This window comes from Lathamus discolor, unplaced genomic scaffold, assembly GCF_037157495.1.
Source record: "Lathamus discolor isolate bLatDis1 unplaced genomic scaffold, bLatDis1.hap1 Scaffold_103, whole genome shotgun sequence".
Lineage (NCBI taxonomy): Eukaryota > Metazoa > Chordata > Aves > Psittaciformes > Psittacidae > Lathamus > Lathamus discolor.
The window spans coordinates 152,655-159,161 of NW_027069115.1; the positions used below are offsets into that span (position 1 = coordinate 152,655).

At 54.0% G+C, this 6,507-nt stretch overlaps 1 pseudogene; it reads left to right on the plus strand.

Annotated features, from left to right (window-relative positions):
• The first annotated feature begins 1,285 nt into the window (after window positions 1-1,285).
• Window positions 1,286-2,716, plus strand: LOC136006213 (olfactory receptor 14J1-like; annotated as a pseudogene).
• The last annotated feature ends 3,791 nt before the right edge of the window (window positions 2,717-6,507 follow it).

Here is a 6,507-nt window from a genome sequence, read left to right on the forward strand (position 1 = left end):
TGTGCAGCCAGGGGTGCCCAGCGCTGCCCTTGCGAGCAGGGTCCCTGTGTGCTGGGCAGGGATTCTGCTGCCTGCCAGGGCAAGCACTCAGCCTGCCCGGGAGCTCACCACGGCGCTGGGGGAGAAGCTGGGGGAGAAGGAACAACCCCTGTCAGGAAAGGAAAAGTATTTGTGTGCACTGGAGAGGGTGCTGGGTGGGTCAGGGCTGCTCAGAGCTCCACATCGCTCTGAGCACGTTTGCAGAGGGTCCTTCTGAAAGACACTGAGGCACCGTCTGCCTTAGAAGGAAGGATCCTGAGCTCTGATGTTTTTCCCTCTTGGTGGGCAGGCTGGGCAGTGGGAGCTGGGAATTTACTTCTCTGCTTTGGAGGAGGCAGCGAGCGTCTTGTCAGGACTTGTGTGAGCTGCTCCTGAGCCGCTGCCCAGGTAGAGATGCCCCTGGGCAGAGCCCTGCTGCCGGGAGGGGTGTGCAGGGCACAGCTGAGCACACAGCCCATGGGATGGGCTCTGGGAGCCCTGAGAGGCAGCAGAGCTGGGCACAGAGCAGCAGCTGCTGGCAGGGACAGCTCCAGGCAGCAGAGACATGGGCAGGGAGTGGGGGGAAAGTGCAGCCCGGCCCTGGCGAGGGTGCGTTCAGGCAGCTGTCTTGGTGGCTGGCACTGGAGGTGACTGCTGGCCATGCTGTGCTGGGCACAGTCCTTTGCTTCTCCCCATGAGAGCTCCCTGATCTGCCCTTTGAAACCGTGCTGCCCTGCTCTCAGCACAGGATAGTTGGTTGTTCTTATGATCAATTTGTGTGTGAAGGCAACTTACAGGCAGTGCAAATGGGAAAGGACTCTCAGTGGCTCTGCATTAAGCTAGAAAGAGCTGAGAACTTACGGCTGTATATTCTTCCGATTTTCAGTCATAAGTAGAATAGTTTATACCCCTATAAAAAAACCTCAGGAGTGTTATGCTAATAAATAAATAACAGACAAAATGATCCTAAGGCCATGCCGAGCCTCTCTTGTGCAGCCCAGACTCAGCCAAGTCATATGTGCGAGTACTGAACTTTACAACCAAGTTGAATTTCATCTGATATCCCTTGTGAACATCAGGGCTGGACAAAGCCTGCTTCAGAGCAAAGCTGACTCCATGGCAGCACATGGGCAGAGGTCCTGCTCCTCACATAACTCCCAGCCAGCACAAACCAGAGAAAGGAAATGCATTTCAATTGGGCGGATTTCTATGAGGAATGCCGTGGATTTGCTCCAAAGTTTGCCATAATTTCTCCCTCTCCTTTTCCATGGAACAGGTTCCATGCCCAGAAGCAGCAGATGTACTTCTTCCTCCTCAACCTCTCCCTGCTGGACCTGGGCTGCATCTCCACCACTGTCCCCAAATCCATGGCCAATTCCCTCTGGAACACCAGGGCCATCTCCTACACAGGTTGTGCTGCACAGGTCTTTTTCTTTCTCTTATTCATTTCAGCAGAGTATTTTCTCCTCACTGCCATGTCCTATGACCACTACGTGGCCATCTGCAAGCCCCCGCACTATGGGACCCTGCTGGGCAGCAGAGCTTGTGTGCACATGGCAGCAGCTGCCTGGGGCACTGGGTTTCTCTGTGCTCTTTTGCACACAGCCAATACATTTTCACTACCCCTCTGCCGAGGCAATGCTGTGGAGCAGTTCTTCTGTGAAATCCCCCATATCCTCAAGCTCTCCTGCTCACATTCCTACCTCAGGGAGGTTGGCTCCTTGTGCTAAGTGTCTGTTTGGCTGTCCTGGTTTGAGCAGCAGCAGTCAGTTTTCTCCTTCTTAGGAGCTAGTACAGTGCTGTGTTTTGATCTTTTGGCCTGGGAACAGTGCTGATAACGCTGATGTTTTCAGTTGCTGCTCGAATGTTTGGTCTGGCCAAGGACTTTGTGAGCCTCATGCTCTGCCAGGGAGGAGGGGAGGCTGGGAGGAAGCAGAGACAGGACACCTGACCCCAACTGACCAAAGAGGTATTCCATACCACAGCACGTCATGCCCAGGATGTAACTTGGAGTGACCCGGAAGGGGGAGAGGGACTGCAGGGTTGGAGGAGGTATCGGTCGGTGCTTGGCTGGGGGGAGTGGGGTGAGTTATTGGTCGGCTGGTGTTGAGGTGTTGTATTCTTTCCTCTTGTTATTTCCTTTAGCACTATTATTATTGGTGGTAGCAGCAGTGATTTGTGTTATACCTTAGTTACTGAACTGTTCTTATCTCAACCCGTGGGAGTTGCATTCTTTTTGGTTCTCCTCTCCGTCCCTCCAGAAGCAGGGGGAGGGCAAGAAGGGGGGGAGTGAGTAAAAGAGGTTTGTGGTTGGGTTTAAACCACGACATTGGCACTTGGCTGTTTTGTGTTCATTGTGGTGTCCTATGTGCAGATCTTCAGGGCTGTGCTGAGGATCCCCTCTGAGCAGGGATGCCACAAAGCCTTTTCCACGTGCCTCCCTCACCTCGCTGTGGTCTCCCTGCTTGTCAGCACTGGCACGTTTGCCTACCTGAGGTCCCCTTCCATCTCCTCCCCTTCCCTGGATCTGGTGGTGTCAGTGCTGTACTCACTGGTGCCTCCAGTATTGAACCCCCTCATCTACAGCCTGAGGAACCAGGCGCTCAAGGATGCTGTGAGGAAGCTGGTGACTGGATGTGTTTCAGCAGCCACACACTGCCTGCTGTCCTCTGCAAAGGGCTTCCAGTGCAGTTCATGAGAAGCCAAGTCTGTCTTTGCTGCTTTACATTTGTTTTCCTGGTTCAATTTGTGATGATGTTGTCTTCATAGAAATGTCAGTTTCCATCTGTTCCTGCTTAAGTAGCCACTCGTGTTGTGTGAGCCACACACTTTGTGTCAGTGGTGGTCTCTAACTTTATTTAAGGGAAATAAATGATCCTGAAGAAACTTCTTCTCTTGATACGTCCTCACATGGCAGGAATGAAGGGGAATGAAATCAGCTTTCTGGCTGCTCCAGCTCTGGGATGGCTGCTCTGTGCCTGGAGCAGGAAGAGCTCTTGGGGAGCGCAAGGGCCGGGGCTGTTGTGCTGGTGTGGGGAGATGGGATGGCAGAGGGGGACTGCAGACCTCTCAGGGTGTCCTGGGCAGGAGAGCAGGGGACACAGGGGTCCCTGCAGGGGACTCCCCTGCAATGGCACAGGCTGGGGCTGCCTGGCTGGGAGCAGCCCGTGGGAACGGTCTGGGTGGGCAGGAGCTGGCCAGGAGGCAGCGTGTGCCCTGGCAGCAAGGGAGGACAGCAGCATCGCAGGCTCTATGGCCAGGAGCACGGCAGGAGATCAAGGAAAGGGATGCTCTAGGATACTCCATCCAGGTTTCAGATCCCCAGTTCAGGAACACTGTTGGCAAGCAGGAGTGGGTTTAGCAACGGGCCCTCAGAACAGGAAGGGAGGGACTGGAGCACAGTGCCTGTAGGGAGCAGCTGGGGGAGCTGGGCTTGTCCAGGCCGGAGAAGGGAAGGCTGATGGGAACCTGGGATCTTGGGAAGGGAAGTCTGTCAGGGAGTGACTGCCCGTGCCGGCAAGGAGGACTTGGAGAATACAGAGCCAGGCTCCTGTCCATGGTGCCTGGTGGGAGGACTAAAGGCGATGGGGGATAGTGACAGAGGAGAGGTTTAGCCAGGACAGAAGGAAACCTTGTTCCCATCGGCTCAGGCAAGTGCTGCATCAGGTCACCCAGAGAGGCTGTGCAGTCTCTGGCTTTGGGGTTTTCCAACTCAGGCTGTGTCAAGCCCTGAACCACATGTTCTGACCCTGTTCCTGATGGGTTGGACTCGAGACCTTGTGAGGTCCATTCCAACCTCTGTTGTTTCATGATCCTACAATGATGGGCTTATGAAGAGTCAGAAAGATGCTCTAAGTGCTGGAGCACGTCTCCAATGATGAGGAGGCTGAGAGAGCTGCAGGTATTAAGCCTGAAGAAGAGAAGGCTTCAAGGATACATCTGAGCAAGTTGCCCTGTCCTGGGTTCAGCAGTAGCAGTTATTTTTCTCCTTCTTAGTAGCTAGTGCAGTGCTGTGTTTTCATTTTTTGGCCTGGGAAGAGAGCTGATAACACCAATATTTTCAGTTGCTGCTCAAATGTTTGGTCTGGCCAAGGACTTTGTGTCCTAGTTACTAAACTGTTCTTATCTCAACCTGTGGGAGTTGCATTCGTTTCGATTCTCCTCTCCTTCCCCCCAGGAGCAGGGGAAGGGCAAGAAGGGGGGGAGTGAGTGGACAAGCTGTGTGGATCGGTTTAAACCACGACAGTTCTTTTTGGCGCCCAAAGTGGGGCACGAAGGGTTGAGATAACGACAGACATGATTGGATTAATGGTCGTCACAATGCTGATTTATTGGTTCTCAAAGTTGTTTCTCTTGATCTCACAGTTTCAGAATGTAGTACATTACTTAGAGCTGGTATTTGCTGTGATAGTGTTTATTAAGTATGGGGCCTGGGCTAAGGTTCTTGTTTCACTGTGCTTTATTGCAAAGACTTGGAATATGGGTGGACTCTGGCAGCAGGGAGAGATGGATGTGGCCGTGGAGTTGTATCTGGCTGTCCCGCTGCTCTTCACCGTCCTGGCCCTTGTCCTTGCCTCCATCTTCGTGAGGCTGCGGGGAGCCGAGGGGGAGCGGCCCCGGGACCAGGCGGCGGCGGGAGTGGTGCCCGAGGCCGGGAGGAAGGCGGCTGCTGAGCAGCGGGAGAAGGCAGCGGAGCAGCCGAGCCCCGCGGAGGAGCTGAGCCCTGCGGCCGAGCCCAGCACTGTGGCGGCCGAGAGCATCCCCCGGAAGCCGCCCGCTGAGCCCCAGGAGGATGCAGGAGCCCAGGCAGCATTTCCCAGCAAGGCAGAGGAGGAAGAGCTGCACCCAGGAAAAGAGAAGCTGGTGGTGGGAGAGCCGGCAAGCACAGCAGCTGCACCAGCCCCAGGGACAAGTACAGCAGCATCATTGGAGAGTTCTGAAGGGTTTGAATGGCCTGTGGGTACCCTTGGGACCTGCCTGCTCATCGTAATGGGGATCAGCATGTCAGCACACACACAGAGTGTGTTCTACCCACGACCATTTTGTCTGATCTCAAAAGTTAAGCAGAGTCAGGTTTGCTTCTTGTCTGGGGTTAGACCACAATATGGGAGGAACAAGAGATCTTCCCCAAGGCTGGACAGTCAGGAGTGGCAGGGTATGTGGGACAGTATGAGCCAGTATAGAATTTCATAGAATTTCATAGAATAGTTAGGGTTGGAAAGGACCTCAAGATCATCTAGTTCCAACCCCCCTGCCATGGACAGGGACACCTCACACTAAATCATCCCACGCAAGGCTTCATCCAACCTGGCCCTGAACACCGCCAGGGATGGAGCACTCAACCTCCCTGGGCAACCGATTCCAGTGTCTCACCACCCTAACAGGAAAGAATTTCCTCCTTACATCCAATTTAAACTTCCCCTGTTTAAGTTTGAACCCGTTACCCCTTGTCCTGTCACTACAGTCTCTGACGAAGAGTCCCACCCCAGCATCCCTATAGGCCCCTTTCAGGTACTGGAAGGCTGCTATGAGGTCCCCATGCAGCCTTCTCTTCTCCAGGCTGAACAGCCCCAACTTCCTCAGCCTGTCTTCATATGGGAGGTGCTCCAGTCCCATGATCATCCTCGTGGCCCTCCTCTGGACTTGTTCCAGCAGTTCCATGTCCTTTTTGTGTTGAGGACACCAGAACTGCACACAATACTCCAGGTGAGGTCTCACAAGAGCAGAGTAGAGGGGCAGGATCACCTCCTTCGACCTGTTGGTCACACTCCTTTTCATGCAGCCCAGGATACGTTTGGCTTTCTAGGCTGCGAGCGCACACTGAAGCCGGCTCATGTTCATTTTCTCATCGACCAGCACCCCCAAGTCCTTCTCTGCAGGGCCGCTCTGAATCTCTTCTTTGCCCAGTCTGTAGCTGTGCCTGGGATTGCTCCGACCCAGGTGTAGGACCTTGCACTTGTCATGGTTGAACTTCGTAAGGTTGGCATCAGCCCACCTCACAAGCGTGTCAAGGTCCCTCTGGATGGCATCCCTTCCCTCCAGCGTATCAACCGGACCACACAGCTTGGTGTCATCGGCAAGCTTGCTGAGGGCACACTCAATCCCACTGTCCATGTCAGCGATGAAGATGTTAAACAAGACCGGTCCCAACACCGATCCCTGAGGGATCTCGTTACCAGACTCCTTACCAGTCTCCAGCCGGGCATCGAGCCATTGACCACAAGTCTTTGTGTGCGGCCGTCCAGTCAGTTCTTTATCCACCGAGTGGTCCAGCCATCAAATTGATATCTCTCCAATTTAGAGAGAAGGATGTCGTGTGGGACAGTGTCAAACGCTTTGCACAAGTCCAGGTAGATGACATCAACTGCTTTACCCTTATCCATCAATTCTGTAGCCCCATCATAGAAGACCACCAAATTGGTCAGGCAGGATTCCCACTTAGTGAAGCCATGCTGGCTGTCACCAAGCACCTTGTTGTTTTTCATGTGC